Genomic DNA, 18,431 nt, shown 5'->3' with positions numbered 1-18,431 from the left:
CACATTAAATCTCACATGTAGATGTGCCCAGAGGGCATGTCTACACATACATTTACTTCAGCCCAAATTTGCTCTGGTGTAAATTACTCTGGAGTAAGGGTTTTGGGGCTGGTGTCTCCATGTGCCAGGATTAGGAGAAGATTTGCACCCTGTTTCCTGCAGGCCTGCAATGGGCCCCTGCCACTACTGGGGGAAGCTCCATGCTCCCCCTAGGTGCTAGCCTAGGGGCTGGCAGGGAGCACTGTGCTAGGAGACGGGTATCTCCTGGCCCAGGGGCCTGCCTGCTGCTGGGGCGGGGACAATGTCCCCTTGCACCAGCAGCAGAGAGCTCCTGGCCCTGGCTCTCTGATTATGGACAGAGGACTTGGAAAGAGCTATAGGGAAGGGGCAGATAGCTCACTGCTAGCTGCCTTACTGGCAGTTTGGGGCAGGGGGCTAGCCAGCTAATCTGGCCCAGTGATTTTCTTTAGCCCCTTCTTCACTAGAAGGAAGCCATTCCATCCCATCACAAGAAGGTTCAGAGTAGAAATGAAAGAATGATTAAAAAGTTAGAAATTAAACCTTTGTAAAAAAGACTAAAGGAATCAATCTATTTAGTTAAAAGTTGATTAAGGGGTGAGTTTATCATGGTCTGTACATACTGACATGGTGATCCAGATTAGATGACAGATAAGAAAGACAGTGTGATCTATTAAAAACAATCAAAAACAAGATAATCCAGAAACCTTATAGTAATAGTGTAATTTAGAATCTTTAAAAAAAAATATTTTTTTTGCAATTTTTGGTTATCTGTTTCAAAATATATTTAATTTCATATTTTTTTAATTGAAGCATTATTACCAATTTGCATTGTTTATTTTATAAGAATAAATTAATGAATAAAACATATCAAATGGAAATTATTCATTATGATTTTAAGGAAAACAACACATTTCAAGCAGTCTAGTTTGAAAATTTTAATTTTGCAGGTTATTAAAACTTTCATTTAGCTTCACCACTTTTTTTAAGATTAGAATTTTATTTTTTAAATTGGAATTTCCAATAAACAAGAAATTACAAGTTTCAACCAGTCCTTTCTGCCTTTTTTAAAATACAACTGGGCAAAACTAAAACAATATATTTTACACACATGATCCCTGGCCACCTGTAATTTGGGGAAAATTCATTTAAGGAGTCCCATGTGAATTTACTACATTGATTCTTCTTCATCAATTATTATTTAATTTCTAATTCACTCATTACAGTTTTACCAGGCAGCATTACGTGACCTTATATAATTCATTTCCTCCAAGGAAGGAATCCAATTCTGTCCCTTAGTTATAAATTAAAAGCACCTGTCTTATGAAAAAAACAGAAATTAAAAATATATATATTTACTTCAAAAAAGAAGCAATTTTAAAGGTCTGTAAAGGGAGAAAAGCCCTGTAGCATGCACTGAAAGTTACAGGATTTGAATTTAGACAAATTTCAAGTGGCAGTTAATGTCTCAGACAGAGACTCTCAACTAGAAATGGCCTGTCTGAGTCTCTCAACTTTTGCAACCATGGTTTCATCCAATTAAATACCTACATTGCATAAAGCTAGATAAAAGAAGCCAGCTGAATATCCGGAGACATGTAGGACTTGGATGAACACTAGGGGTGTTTATCCATGTGACAGACCTCTGCTCTGATGTGTGCTAATTAGCATGAGTTGGAGTAGACTCACATGTATTCAGCAACCCTGCATTTCAAAATGGTGGTGGGGTGCTTTAACTTAAGCTCAAGTGCTGAATGCACTTGATGCTGTGGGCACTTTAATTAGAGTGGTTCTCAGAGCCACTCTAATTAGTGCCCCTCCTCCCAGAGGATGTGTATAGTCACCCTAGTGTTGCACCTATATGTGCATTAATGCGCTTTAGTTAATGTGCTTTAAATCTAGTACCTCCATGGTGAGGTACTAGGAAATTGTGCATTAGATTGTCTTAATGTGCATTAACTATAGTTTTAAAGGGATGCTTAATGTGCATTAGCCTAGTTTAATGAGGATTAGCTAAATAGCATTTTTTTTTAGTGATGGTTTAATGAACATTAAACTAGGCTAGTGCACATTCAAATAGGGCATTAAAGCACATGTGTGGATGTGCTTTGAGCTTGTTCCAGAAGTTACTGGCTGAGTTCTGTGACTTGGGTTATTCAGGAATTTAGATTCAATGATCCTAATGATTTTTCTAGCATTAAAACCTATGATTTTATGAACCCGGAAATTGGCCAGAAATAGATTAACAATAATCAGGGCCCTATTTTACATACTTGCTTAAATTAGGAACACATATCAGACAGACTAACTCAAAGATTTTGCAGTCTAAGACAAAAGCAGACCAAGTGAGAGAGAACTAAGTATATCATATAAACAAAAAGTTCAGAGAGGTATTAAATGCATCTTTTTCCTTCTCTTTTTAAACTATGAAAGTCAGGAAAGAGAGAGAGAGAGACCATAAAATACACATAGTAGTTAACCACATTATTTTCATAAATGTTACATAGAAATTTTAAAATATAATTCACATGTACCTAACAGCCTTGTCCATTATTACTTTCTAATGGATAACCATTAGCTGGGTTGAGAGCACATGGAACAGAACACTGTTACACAGTAGCTCTTTTCTATTCACTCTTCATAGATCAGCAGGTGGGCTGCAGCATTTTCCTGGACCTCTGGGTCACAGTCAGTTTTCAAATGCTTTGCTCTTCTAAAATATTTTTTCCAAGACAATTTTCTCCATCAGTTGGTAGGTATTAAGGCTGAATATTCCCACCGTTTCCCTTTTTGTCAAAAGGCAATTTACTTTTGGATAATCTTATTATGTTTTTATTATTATTTTAGCAGGAAAAAAATAGAATATTACATATTTAAAATGTGAATAATGCAAACAAAAAGCTTGGAAACTTTCAAGAAGAATTTAGATACTAAATAAATTATTCTGTTTTTTTTTAATTTTTCAATTTAGAATTGTGGACTAATGTTGTTCAAAATGGATTTCTAAGAGTATTATTCTCTATTTCATATTGATTTCTAATAAAACTTGTTGGGACCAAAATTAGCCATCCATTTAAAAATGGTTCTAGTATTTTTAGCTATTTATGTTTGACAAGTTTTTCATTGCTTTCTGTAAACTATTTAAGAATGTTAAATGGAAATCTGAAACATCGTATTTAAATTATTCTCTTTTTTAGTACAAATTCAGTATTGACATAAGAATACCACATGTCCGATGCTGCAACCCCTGTAGGCTAAGCTCCCATTGAGGTAAAATATAATTCGGGATTAGTAGGAATTTAACACGCATAAAGGCTAAGGGTCAGATCTCACAATGCTTAATTTTGTGGTGCCTGGCCCTGATGTGCAATCCAAAGCCAAAATTAGGTACCTTGGTTTTCTGATGAACCACTTTGAGCTATCTGATCGGAAACTCTGAGCAGGGAGATGTGCCTGAAATGTTACCCTTCTCTGGAACTTATGTGCCTAAGTCACAAGAGAAGCACCTCAATCCACTCAGGAATTTACCCCTGAGGGGTGGTGCCTATATGTAATCTTTGAAGGATGTGAGTAACTCTGTCTTTCTAAAATGTGGGGTAGGAGAATGTGTACACCTTATAGGTAGAAGCCTAGTTGTTCAAGCACTTGTCCAAGAAATATCACTCCTAGACCTCATGGCTATTTGCAGCCAACTAGTAACAATTGATGTAAACTCAAATAGCGCTGAAGAAAGTTGGGCATCCTTCAGAGACTCTGTCTACTTGGCTGCATACAATAATCTTGACCCTACCACATGTAAACATTAAGATTGATTTGATGAAAACAATACAAACAGGGCAACTAGCGAACGAGAAACATCAGCTCCATAAGGTCTGCTTAGAAGACAGCACTTCAACATCTAAGAAGGCAGCCTTCAATAACATCACAAGGATTGTCTAATGCAAATTCAGAGAGATGCAAAACTCATAGCTGAGCAATAAGGCAGATGAGATTCAGTCCCATGCAGACAGGACCAATATGAAAAACTTCTATGATGCTCTGAGGACAAGCTATGTATCGCAGTCATCAGGAAAATCTCCAATACTGAGTGCTGAAGGTACCACACTGCTCATTTATAAAGGAAACATACTGCAGAGATGGGCAGAACACTTCAACAACATCCTCAATCAACAATCATCTATTAGTGAGGAGGCAACGGTCGACTGCCCCAGGTAGACATTAACATATCTCTTGCTGATCCTCCAATGCTGACTGCGACTGTGAAAGCAATTAACCTTCTGTTAAATGGTGAAGCACCTGGAGCAGATGCTATACCAGCAGAGGTCTACAAGGCTGGAGGCTTGCACATGGCTTTGAAACTGATTGCTCCCTTTCAGTCAAAGTGGACTCAAGGTACTATACCCCAGGAGGAGAAGGATGCATCTATTGTGCACTTGTACAAGTGGAAAGGCAATACACAATCCTTCAATAACCATCAGGGTATCTCTTTCCTATCAATAACTGGGAAAGTCCTCACCAGAATTCTGTTGAATCACCTTGTGCAACACATTGAACAAGGACTCTTGCCTGTGAGTCAGTGTGGTTTCAGGAAAGGACGTGGGACCATAGACATGATGTTAATGGAGAAATGCCAGGAACAGTACTCCAACCTGTGCATGACTTTCATTGACCTGACAAAAGCATTTGATAGAGTCAGTCAGGAGGGCCTTTGGGAGATCAAGGCAAAATGTGGTTGTGCAGAGAAATTCATTACAATGGTTTGGCAATTCCATGATAGCATGCTTGCCTTCATTGTGGATTTTGGTGACTCAGCTGAACCATTCCCAGTAACAAATGGAGTCAAGCAGGGCTGTATGTTGGACACAATCATCTTCAATATGATGTTTTCTGCCATGCTTACAGATGTCTTTTGTGACTGTGATACTGAGATTGACATCAGTTACTGGACTGATGACAGACTTCAACTCAAGGAAACTACAGGTGAAGACATGAATGGCACGTGCCCCTGTGGCTGGTGCTGGCAGTGTCAGGAACCCAGCAGCAGTGAGCAGGAGCTCACGCAGATGCCTCTGGCACTGTTGGCAGTGGGGGCAGGTGGCAAGCGCCAACCATGGGTTAGTGACCACCTGCAGGTGCTGGCGGCAGCATCTGTAGCTCCTTTTTGCAGGGGGTGCACGTGCACCCGTGTGCACCTCCTACACGTCGCCCCTGGGTAAAGACAAAATTACAGGAAGTAACTGTTTGTGATCTTCTGTTTGCTGATAACTGTTCCCCAAATGCCAAATCTGAGTCTGATATGCAACAGAGTATGTACCATTTCTCTTCAGTTTGTGACAACTTTGGTCTCACAATCAACACTAAAAAAACAGAAGTGATGCACCAGCCTGCATCAGGAAAGTCTTACATAGAGCCTACCATCACAGTGAATGGCCAAACCCTCAAGCAGTGGACAAATTCACCTATTTTAGCAGCACACTGTCACATGCACTGTCACATCAATGATGAAACCAATACCAGAATTGCTAAAGCAAGTGTGGCCTTCAGCAGTCTACCTGCAAATGCACGGGAGCACAGAGGCATCAATCAACAAACAAAACTGAAGGTCTACAAAGTTATTGTGTTACCAATCCTGATGTATGCATGCAACACCTGGATGTTGTATAGATGCCATGCGAGGAAGCAGAACCACTTTCAGATGAGTTGTCTGAGGAAACTTATTGGGAAAATATGTTAAGACAAGATCCAACACACTGAGGTTCTTACTCAGGCAGGCATTCCAAGCACCCACACTCTGTTGATGAAATCACAGATAAGATGGGCAGACCATGTCACCAGGATGTCGGAAGAGTGACTACCAAAGAAGATCTTTTAAGGTGAACTAAAGGAGGGAAATCTCTCTAGGACAGAACAAACACTTCAAGTGCTGCCTCAAGTAATCCTTGAAACATTTCAACATGGACCTGAAGTCCTCGGAAGATCTCGCTCATGATTGCTCCACCTCATCCATACTGGAGCTACTGTCTATGAGTGGAGAAGAGCTGCTGAGGCATGAGAGGAAGACAAACAGCACAAATCTAGCAATAGTAGCATGTCTGCTGTTGATCAAACAACCCAATGCGGTGTCTATTGCTCAGTCTGCCATAGACAGTTAAAAGTACAAACTGTCTTGATCAGCCACTCACATGTTCACAGAAACCAAACCAACCAATAATGTCATGGTCATCTTCAAATTTGAAAGATGAACAACAGCATAGGTAGTAGCGTAGTTGTTAGGGCATTTGTGCAAGAAATAGCACTCCTAGATTTTATGGCTGTTCATCTGTAGAATTAAAATCTATATCTCTGTCCTATGAGCAGAGTACCCTAACCACCAAGCCAATATCTCCCTAAACACCAGTCTATGTGATTGAGAGGGAAGACCTGGACGATAGTCTCTGCTGTTTCAATTGATCCTTTGTTTTAGTTTATTGAATTAATGTTTAATATAAAATATATAAACAATCCAGGATGCAGGGATGACAACACAGGATTTCCTGTGATGGAAATGCCATAAAATGAACATACAGATTCAAGGTCCTTTTTCCTTTCTGCCTATTTTTGCTGCACAGTGACTCAGCACTGGCACAATGGCAAGCTTCTGCTAGGACCCTCAGGCACCCTCCCTCCTTTTTCAAATAACAACATCAAAGGCATGGTGGGCAGTAAAGGAAGTGAGAGTACGTAGAGTACCTAGAACTAAAGCTGGGGCAGAAAATGTATGGCCACCAGACAGTGGCATGGCTACCCCAGGACATATCTTGCTATAGTCATATAATCTCTGCCTGCATTTTTTAATGCCAGTGGGCCAGGGTTGTTCTGTTCTGTGTTAAATTCAATGCTATCTCATTAGGCTTGCTCTAAGAAGATTATACTTTGTGCCCCTGTGGGGCTTCAGATGCCACCCAACTAGTTCCATAATCCTATTTGTGCTCAGTTGTTAGATGCTTGTTGGCTGGGACTGGAGAAGTTCTGGGAAGTCCCAGAAGGCAGAACTACAGGTGCCTAGGCTGCTTTCAGGAAAAAACAAAACAAAACACCTGCAAAGTTAAAACACCTCTAGGGTGCAAAGCACAATTTTTGAATGGTGGTTTGGGATTTGTGTATCTAATGTTCACCTAACTCCCTTCAAATATTGTAGGTTTTTCACCCAAATAATGAGGAGTGCATGGGTCCCTAACTGTAGTTCCTGCTGCAAAGAAGAATTTTAAAGAAGAAACATTTTACACAATTGTAAATATTTTAATGCTTTCTAGCAGTAGTCATAGAAAAGGCCAAGAGTCTCTTTTACAAATGAGCCAAGATTCTGCCCATTATATGGTAATGAGGCAAAACTGTGTTAAATACAATATGTTTGGTTTTCTGTGATAGCTTCTGGCATATACCTGAATCCAAAATATTTGTGCTGTATAATGCAAACTCCTCATTCAACTGTAAATGTTTTTTCTTGTGCTCCACTGGAGCACTTAATCAAGTGTGTTTACTTATCTACAAAACACATATTCTTCACATGAACCAGTACCATTGTACACAGCAGTACAGAGCAGTACATAATAGCTATGCTTGCATTCAGCATCCTCTGTATTGTTAGTGATTTAAATAGAGATATTATGTTTTTGTAATGCAAGCAATTCAGGAGCCTACATAAGATTTGGATATAGGTGCTTAAATAGGTACTTCACATATCTCAAATAAGTATTGAAGCATCTGATTTTGTAGATATCTAAGTTGAAAATCAGGCTTGCCTTTGCATTCCACCAATCAGTTATGATTTGGAAATGTTGTTCTTATAGAACAATTTCAGGCTGGACTTAAGAAAAGTAATTGTTGGGTTGGGACTGAAGTAAGGCTGAGAAGAGATAAAGAAGATTTTTCATGTGACTATAAATAAAAATAAAAAGAATAGAAGTTATATGATAAGCATGTCTGCTGTGGAATTAGTTACCTTTTCACCTATGATTGTACACCAGTTGCTCAATGTTTTGAAATATTTTGTCTCAGAAATTGGAGGAAAATATTATTTTCTTGGCATTGCATCCTGATTCAGCCATATATTTGGATATAATATTCACACAAGCCCCATTTTACACAATATGTAATATTTCCTGATGTTTCCTGCCTGGTGTCATCTTTTTCTTTTGGGACAAATGTAACCATATAAATCCCGTGTGCATTAACATTAAAAAAAGTTCCAATTGACCAAATTTCAAGTTAATATACTGACAGGATGGCATGTTTCTGGACACAGAACAGGCATGGCAGGACTCAAACTTAATTAGAATAGCAACTTCATTTAACATAGGAAACCAAAAACAATGTGCCCAGGGAAGAAAAAAATGACAAAATAAAAAAGTGCTGATTGAACAGCAACAGCACAGAGATGATTGATTTGATTCAATCCCACTTAAGGCAGAGAGGCTCCTTTGACTTCACCTGGAATTGTATCAGTTCTAAATGAACACTAAGGGCCTTGTTACACATTGATCTTTGAACTGATCAGATGTGACAGGTGTTAGTGCTACTTTGAGTTTGGAGGAGTTACACCTTAAAACTAAAAACCTTATCTAACTGTCCCTCCCTGCACAGCTAGGGACTGGGGGGCTGGCGTGCAGGGGCCTGACTCCAGCCACTATAGGGATGGAGAGCCAGGACCAACTTCTTCTATCCCTGCTGTAGGTAGGGGTGTGTGAAAAATGGGTTGGGGAGTGGGGCAGGAACATGAAGCGGAGAGGCAGAAAGTTAATGTCATATGGGTGGCTAATGAAATCAGCGGTGGAAAGGAAATGGGGGTGGGGGAAGGGTGGTCAAATGAAGGAAGTCAGCCACTGAAGGATTAAATAAAAAGAAGAAAAAAAAATAAAAATTAAAGAGAAAGTAAATTAAAGAAGGTTGCATGTTTTAATAAATTGGGGTTTGGGACTGTGGTGAGGGAGGTGCTGGTTGTGCTCCCCAGGATGGCTGGGAAGTGAGAGCAGTGGGAGAAGGCACTTTTGGGGAAGCTACTGTCCCTGTCCCAGGAAGAAAGCCCCAGCTCATGGAGATCTGAACCTGCCCCTACCTTGTTCCCCCCCCATGTCCACCAGACCTAACTCCTGGACCCATCTATGCCTGTGGGCTAACTAGCTGGCTTCTTTAGCAGGCTGTCTGCATGGGGTTACACCCCTTCAGGGCAGAAAAATCACACCCCCAGGGGTGGGAGAGGGAGTTGGCCTGGTGCCAGAACCAGGGGGTGGAAAGTTTGTCCACACAGAACAGGAGGGTGGGGGAGGAGACACTGAATCCTGGGATGCTGGAGGACTGCAGCTTGGGTGGTTCATATGTAGGGAAAGGCCATAGATTAATGGAATATGAACTGGGTGACACAGATCAGAGATAAACTTGCCCTGGAGTGGTGTAACTTGAAGCCAGCCAGTGTGCTTAAAACCAGTTTCAGGTGTTAATGTGTGGACAATCCAGGGGTTAATTGTTCCAGGAGCCACCTTAAATTAATATGTAACAAGGTCCTAAGATTTAGCATAAAAAACACATGCAATATTAACAGGTATTTACAAAGTCTAGTAGTACATGCAAGACTACTGAAATACATACTATTGGACAGGTCCTATCTAAAATGCCAATTATCGTTATTGGAACCACACTGAATATACATAGAAAAGTCCTTAGTCTGTGTTGCCTGGCATATTCTCACTGACTTCAATAGAGATTTTAATTTATGCCATTAATAAAATGATGTGTTGACCTACTTTTGAAAGATTTTTTGGTATTTCTTGCTGCACCTGAAATACAGCAATGTAACAAATTATTGATTTAGCAAACATTTTTGCACTGTAACAAGTTAAAAAAGATCTAGCCACCTTAAACCTTAATCATTTTATCAAAATCTGTATTATGGCACATCACTAAACACTTACTAGTAGATTTAAATTTGAACCCAAAGTTCATTGCAAGTACAATTTGATTAATAAAACATAGTATTTGTGTAAATAACATACCCAGTCAAACAATTAAATTTTTATAACATGCTTTAAAATGAAGCTTGTTACAAATAGTGCTCAACATTTCTTGTTACAAATGTTGCTATTCTGTGCATTATGCAACTCTGCTTTTTTAAATAGTATTTCCTATTTTAAAAATATTTTTACGTACCATGGCTGGGTAAGGGGATAGGAAACATAGTGCCTCTGGTATGTCTTGCATTAATCTATTTTTATGTGCTGGGCAGAATCTGCAGACAGTAGGCAAATATATAACAAAAAACAGAGTCATTACTTAGAGTCAGAGTAAACCATGTGCTTAAATGAACTTCAATGTGCACTTTTGGGAGCGACTGTAGCTAAAGGCTGGGTGTTGTAAAATGAGTGATTTTTGAGAGAATGCTGGGGGAAACTATTGGGGAAAAATCCAGGCCAGTGAACAGCTATCATACAAGGTACAGTGGAAGAGGGGTTAGGTCATCTCACTGTGGCTCAATTTTAACTCTCATGCAGACTTGTGCTCCAGGCTGACACCCACTAGTCCAGTTACAATTGTTTTTCTGGTCATCAGGCAGGACAACCAGTGATAAATGTTTATGATTCTGGTTACATCGCTCTCTTGCATGCCATTGGCCTCGAACATTACCATATCTTAATTGTGCTATTTGGAGATGCTGAACTTCTGACAAACTGTGCACTTGTAGTTCTTATATCACATACCTGTTCTTATGTTAATAACCAGCTCTTGATCTGCCTCCACTCAATCCAAATAAATGCTATTTGTATCATACAGGCTGATTTCAACGTAACCAAAAGCTCCAGGCTTCACTGTTTGCTTTCACTGCTATTTTGGTGCCCTTTATGATGATGGAAGGTTTGAAGGGGAGCTACTAAGTGAATGTGATAGAAATCTTGCTAATTTACCATACTTTTCATTCATCAAGGCACAGCAACACATTAATTCTTAAAGATTACTTGAATGTATCTCTGGTTAACTACCTGGAAAGCAGTGTCTTTAACAACAGTATATGGAAAGGAGGGATATGGAAAGGAAGGAAATTTTACTTTTATGTTTTCAGAATGAATTAAAAGAGTAACATTTGACTGCTGATTCTTCTGTTAGATCTTCATCCAAATACTGCTACAGAACATTCAACATCAGTATAATTACATACAGAAAAATAGTTCTATAAAGGACATTATGGTAGAAAGGCAAAGGAGGAAAGAGGTGGAGGAAGGATTCTGGAAGGGAAACTCTCCAATGGTCTCTCTCTCTACAGAGGGACAGATAACTTGTCTAACTGTGAGGACAAAAATAGCAAAATATTTCCATATGGGAATAAACAATCCTTGGGATGCTGATACATCGCCTGAAGCTAAAGTTCAAATGCATATAGGCAGAAACAAAGAACTATTTTTGTTGCTACTGCCCTTGAAAATACTTGATATTTTTCTTATTTTCTGAATTTTTTTGCCCCTCTTTTTAGCTTCCCATCAGGAATGTACCCGACCAGAGAGCTTTCTGCCAGACATAAGAATTCAAGAAGAGAAGGGAAGCATTGAGGCACTCTGGTTTCAATCTCCCTTCTCAGACGAGCACCAATTAAAGATGCTTGAATTATCGTTCAGTGCAAAGAACAGTCATTGCAAAGGCAAATCTAGATTGTTTTAAAACATTCCCACAGCCTGGACTGCATATAGTTATAGTGATCCAGGAACAAACAAGAGACAGAATAGTAACAGAATTCCCCTGTGTGTTTCACCTTTTCCAGGGAGGAAATAATCTGCTTTTTGTCTATACCAAAAGCATTTTACTTTCCTCTCACATAGCTCTTGTGCATTGGCTGGTACATTGTACAAGGCTGAGTAGACTTTACCTGTTCCAAATCCAGTCCAATTCTCCAGCACCTCTATGTAATGTACGCTAGCCACCCTGTGGAGTCTGTTCTCCGCTCTTTTCTGTGACCTGCAACACAGACCAAATAAGAGAACTGAGGGGGTGCCTCCTCTCACTCCCTGTGCTGTATGTGCAGTCTTGCTCTTTGACCACTTATTCTGCTCCTGAAGAATTCCAGTTTCTGTGAATGAAATGTAAAAAATTTGGCTTGACTCTGGTGGCAAAGAGAGAAATCATGTGCACCTTCCTCCTCTGAGTTGTCCAAGTACCTTCAACTAGACCACTAGATTAAGGTGAGTAGGATTTGGCCTGGGTCTCATTTATGTTTCATATCTATTCACCTCAAGGGATTTCTTAAACCTATTTAAAAACCCTTTCTCTCCAATTTCAGCAACTCTGAGAGGAGCATCGTCAAAGAGTTTGATCTATAGGATGCAGGTTAATGTTGTGAATTGAATCTCTGATTCAAGTTTTCTATTTATACTGATCATTCCTAGTTATTTTGGGAATGCCCAGTTATCTGAAAAAGAAAGGGAAGGGGTGTAGAGATTAAATGTAGCCTTGGCCCCTTTATAACTGAAACCATGCTCAGGCTCTGATACTTACAGGAAAATGTGTTGATATTTCATAGCCCAATATTTTTTTATTTGTGGCCTTTCCTAATTATTTTCTTTCTCTCTCACTCTCTCTCCCCCTTCTTCCTTTTGTTGAAGATGAGAGATCCAAGAGGAATAGCTTCACTGTAGGTAATTACATGTGACACAAATTGAGAAAAGAGAAAACCCACAAAGAAACATAAACTTCATCCAGCAAAAAAGTATTGAATGACCATTTCTTGTACTTTCTTGATTTAAGTGGGCTTGTCTATAAGTGAGTCACTCAAGATATTACTCACTCTGCTTACCCGTACCACCAGCACACAACTGACTATTAAGGGACAGTCCAAAAAATGTCATCTCGGAAGGAGTTAAGCACTGTTTATGTTAAGAGTTTGGAGAATACTACTCCCTTGGAATCAGACTGTGCCTGCTTCATGCCTACTTCATGCAGAGGTATATGAAGAAAAAGAGAGGTGAAAGAAAGGCCTGTCTAGTGGCTACTAATTATTGAAAGTGATGGACAAAATACAAGGTAATGGCTCTGTAATTCACCCACAGCATTGGCCAACAGAGGTACTCATCCATTCAAGGGAAACTAGAAAAGGGAGTAGACCTTACTTCCTAATACAGAACTAGGGCTGAAATTCAAACTGGAGTGTACAATAATCAAACCCACAATATTTGTTTCAGCCAGTCAAAATGGAAAGATCCAAATCCCCAGCTAGGATGTATCCAAAGGTGAAAACTTCTCTTTTCTCTTCTCACTGCAAGTGTAAGCAGGTGCCCTACCATATAAGAAAAGAGTGAGTACAAGTAGGAATGAAAGGAATTCCAGGGATCTCAGCACCATTACAGTGAAAGGATTTTTTCCCTTGGGCTAGGGACAGACATTCAGAAAGCCTGAGCTTGAATTGATTCAGTCTTTGCAAGTTAGTCTAACCTGCAGAGAGTGAACCGGTTTGCAAGTGGATGGATGTTTGGCCCATGCCTGCAGTAGCTCAAGCCAGAGCCCTGGGGGTGCTAGAGCAGCCCTCTTTTCCACGGGGAAGCTGAGATGAGGAGGTGGGGAGTGGCCAGGCCCCAGCAGGCCTGCCCCAGACAGAATTCCTGGCATGCAGGGCTGCCCAGCCCCAGAGGGGAACTCTTCCCCTTTCTCTCAAGGCCCAGGAAGGTGGCCCTTTTCGGTGCTGGGGGGGGGGGGGGGCTCTTCTCTCTGCTCCTCCCTGCCTTGTGATGGGGTGGGCAGGGGGGTTCTGTGAGGCTGCCTGGCCCCAGAGGGGGACTGTTCCCCCCACTCTTCCTTGCCAGGACAGGGGGAGGCTATTTTCTATGCTGGGGGGAACTCTATCTCCTCCTCTTCCTCCCCCCAGAGGGGCAGTGGGAGCATGGATCTCAGCTGGACAGAGTGTGGGTGTGTGGGGTGAGGGAAGGTCAGGGGTCTAGGGACCCCCACACACTCCTCCCATGGTGTGCCACCCCCGCTGCCTGGCAGGTGGGAAGTCAGGGCACTCATGCCTAGTGCAGGTACGACTCCAGCTAGCACTGCACAGGGGAGGGAGTGGAGCCTGCCTTATCCCCATGGCTCTGCTCTCTGAGCCTGCAGCTCCAGCACTTGCAGAGGACAAAGCCCTGCACTGGGGCCTGCTGCCTCCCCCACTCCCTGCCGTGCAGGTCCCGCACTCTGCCAGGATTAGAGGGAACCCTGCCCCCTGCTTTCCCACAGAGTCCAGCATAGGGCTTCCCCTCTGCGAGTGCAGCAGTTCAGGCGTGTGGCATGGAGCTGTGATAGAGGCAGCCAACACTGTGCTGGGGGTGAGAAGTGCAGCCTCACGCAGTCTGGCCAGTTGCTTCTATCTCTGGGGCTCCCTCCACTTCTGGCAGAGTGCGGGGCGTGCACGGCAGGGAACGGGGGAAGCAGCTGGCTCCTGTGTGGGGCTTCCCTTGCTGCAAGTGCTGGAGCTACAGTCTCAGGGAGCAGAGCCATGGGGATAAGGCAGGCTTCACTCCCTTCCTCTGTACAGCACTGGCTGGAGCTGTGCCTTCACTGGGCATGAGTGCCCTGACCTTCTTGCCTGCCACTGTGGCCAGGCAGCATTGCATGGAGCCCTCCCCCCTCCCAGCCCTGCAGCAGTGGGGGGGAAGGGGAGGAAGAGTCCTCATCCAGCACCTCACAGAGTCCCCCTCCCCACCCTGGGAGGAGAAGGAGGGACAAAAGTTCCCCCCAGCATGGAACAGAGCCTCCCTCCCCACCCTGCAGGACAACCAACCCAGCATGGCCCCATTAAGGTGAAGGGGGCAGGGAGAAGGGTTAATTTCTACCTCTGTCCTCCCAGTTCCAGGGACCACTGCTGCAGCCCCCGCCCCTCTGCTCCCCAGCAGACAGGCTGACCTTGGTTGTGGTGGGGGAAGAGGGAAAGGAGGGAAGAATTAACCCCCTCCCTGCCCAGTGCCTTAACGGGGCCATGCTGGCCAGTGTCTCCACTAGGGCCAGTCCCTGCTCTGGTTAGAGAGCAAAGGGGTAGGATCAGCCCTGCAGCTAGAGCAGAGAGAGCATACCAAGATGTTGGGGAAGTCTGGTTTATCTTAAACCAGCAAGGGGTCTGGGACAGACATTGCATAAACTGGTTTGAGCCAAATCAGTTAAGTCTGATACTACATTCAACCAAGCTTATCGCAAACTGGTTTTGGCCATTTTGAAACTGGTTTATGTGCACTGAATGTCTGTTCTGTTACAAGGTGAAACCAGTTTCTGATTACTTAAACCAGTTCATGTGTAATGTCTGTCCCTAGCCTTGGTGGCCAGATTCTAGGAAGGACAAAAACTTAGATTCTGTTAGACAGACATTTAGGCCCTTAAAAATCATGATTGAGTTCCATATGCTTACAAATGTACAGAAGGGTCCACCTGAACTTCTGGCAGGATCCAGATTTTTACCAGTGAGTGCAATTCACAATATCTTGAGTGAACTCACTGAGTCAACCACTCGATAACTACATAGGGCAAAATCTATTTTCCTTTGGGCACCTGAATGCCAATTTCCTAGCCAAATACATGGTGGTTTTGGCCCTTACACACAGGAATCTATTATCCCTGCATTGCAGATGCATAAGTGTGTACATGTAAGTGTATGTGCAGCAGATAACACAACAGCCAGGCACATATGTGGTCATGTATGTGCACACATTCTGGATGCATACGTTTGTGTAGGTCCTGAAAATGTACCTGACCAGGAGCTCGTTATTAATGGGTGTTAGATGGAGGAGGAGGATACCCCAATATGATAACCCCAGGGCACTCGCTGAGGAGACTTTTGTAAAGTACTTTTGTAAGAATAAATAGTATTATTCCAACCCATTTACATTATCACCTGATTGCAACTGCATGGCTCATGCATGCTGCATCTTAGCCAGAACCTAGTAAAAACATCTCAGATCACTCTGAACAGATTTGTAGAAAATATGTTGGCTAAATGAGTTTGGTGATTGTAATGCTATTTCTATTAGAATTGGCACATAGGACATTCTTTGCTCAGAAAACAATGAAAAAGAGCTTTAAATGAACTACTCATCTCAGCAAAATAATGCTATCTGAGTGCCAAATAGTGCCAAAGTGTGTTGTTAATGAGATTAAATGCCAACAAATAAGTTGCTTGCCAATGAAGTCCATGGCCATCTACTGTGATGTAGTAGTATCAGGTTTGCAATTAAAAACTAGTTCTTTCTTGTTTAAAATCATGTAATCTAACTCTGAATTGTCCCAGGTGAACAAGATTGAGAACAGTAGAAGAAGGGAGGCAGGGGAGGAAAATCAGATGTAGATTAGAGAATTTCATTACTTATCAAACATATTACATGCTCATTTTTTAACTCAGTCGGACAGGGGCAATGAGTTTAATTCATCCCTTTCTTATGTCAGCACAAGCATAAACACAGAGAACATACTAGTCCAAAGCATATTGAATGGAAAGGAAACTTCTGCCCATGAAACTTCTGCCATGGTTCACAACTAAATACTGTGTGGAACATAATGAATACAAAAAGCATAGCAAGGGTGTTAACACATCATATCCAAAAAAACTACTTCCACTGGTGAGGCCTCCTATAAAAAAAAAATGGATTTTTTTATAGTTTTCATAGATTTCATAGACATTAGGGCTGGAAGAGACCTCGTAAGATCATCAGGTCCAGCACCCTGCCCAAGGGGCAGGAAGTCATCTAGGGTCAAATGATCCCAGCAAGACAGGCATCCAAATGTTTCTTGAAAGTGTCCAGAGTAGGTGCTTGCACCATCTATGGGGAGAGTCTATTCCAGGCCTTGGTGGCTCAGACAGTGAAGTTTTTCCTTATGCCTAAACTGGTTTGCAGGAGTTTGTGACCATAGGCCCTTGTTTTTCCTTGGGGTGCCCTGGTAAACAAGCATTCCCCCAGATCCTGATGCACACCCCTTACATACTTATAGGCTGCCACCAAGTCACCCTTGAGCCTACGCTTCTCCAGACTGAAGAGTCCCATAGCTCCCAGCCTCTCTTCATAAGGCCAGCTCTCTTGCCCTCTGACCATGTGTGTGGCTCTCCTCTGGACTCTCTTAAGCTTCTCCATATCCTTTCTGAACTGTGGGGCCCAGAACTGAATGCAGTACTCCATCTGCAGCCTCACTATGGCCGAGTACAGTGGGAGAATGATTTCCTGGGTCTTGCTTGAGATGCATCGGTAGATGCAAGCCACGGTTCTATTCACTTTGCTGACTGCAGTATTACATTGGTGGCTCGTGTTCATCTTGTGGTCAATCATAACTTCCAAGTTTCTTTCAGCCGTGGTGCTAGCAAGTATAGCACTGCCAAGCCTATAAGTGTGCTGCGGGTTTTTTTTTCCCAAGGTGGAGCAGCTTGCATTTCTCTGTATTGAATACCATTAGGTTTTTCTCCATCCACCTTGCAAGCCTATTGAGGTTGGCCTGGATCACCAGCTTATTCTCCAGTTTGGGCACTCTTCCCCATTGAGTGACTGGACTGCGGGTTCTCGACCACCTGGGTGATAGTGATCATCAGCTACTGAAATTCACCATCCAGCGCAGGGTGTCAAAGGCCTGCAGCAAGGCAACAGCCCTAAACTTCAGGAGGGCGGATTTCAATGAGGTAAGGAGACTAGTCAGGGAGGCACTGAAGTCCCAGAGGGGAGGGGAGTTGGGAGTCCGGGAAGAGTGGTCGTTCCTTAAGGAGACGATCCTCCAAGGCCAAAGGGTGGCATTCCCCAAACGGATCAAACTGGGCAGGAGTGCTCAAAAGCCCCCATGGCTCACCAAAAGTATCCACGAATGTCTCAGAGCTAAAAAGGAGGTGTATACCCAATGGAAGGGAGGGACCGTCACCAAGAAGGATTATACCTCCATTGCCCGAGATTGTAGGGGTGCTGTTAGGAAGGCTAAGGCAGAGATGGAACTGGGACTAGCAACCCGGATCAAGGACAACAAGAAGTCCTTTTTTAAATACATAAGGGGGAAAAAGAAGGTACCAGGTAATGGAGGGCCTCTTTAACTAACCTCTTTAACAATTTCTTTGCCTCCATCTTTTTGAGCAGGGATCGGGGCATCCCCCACACTGGGATCCCCAACGGACCCAGGGGAGGTGCTGCCAGGCCCAGGGTCAGTGAGGACCTAGTCAGGGAACTTCTGGTGGGTCTAGATGTGTTCAAGTCAGCAGGTCCTGATGATCTCCACCCCAGAGTGCTGAGGGAATTAGCAGAGGTCATTGTGGGACCCCTGGCACAGCTTTATGAGCACTCATGGTGCTCTGGCTAGGTGCAGTAGGACTGGAAAAGGGCCAATGTGGTCTTCATTTTCAAAAAAGGGAGGAAGGAGGACCCAGGAAACTATAGGCCCATTAGTCTTACCTCGGTCCTGGGGAAGCT

Source organism: Alligator mississippiensis, chromosome 1 (genome assembly GCF_030867095.1).
Source record: "Alligator mississippiensis isolate rAllMis1 chromosome 1, rAllMis1, whole genome shotgun sequence".
In the NCBI taxonomy this organism is placed as follows: domain Eukaryota; kingdom Metazoa; phylum Chordata; order Crocodylia; family Alligatoridae; genus Alligator; species Alligator mississippiensis.
This window is presented reverse-complemented; position numbering follows the sequence as displayed.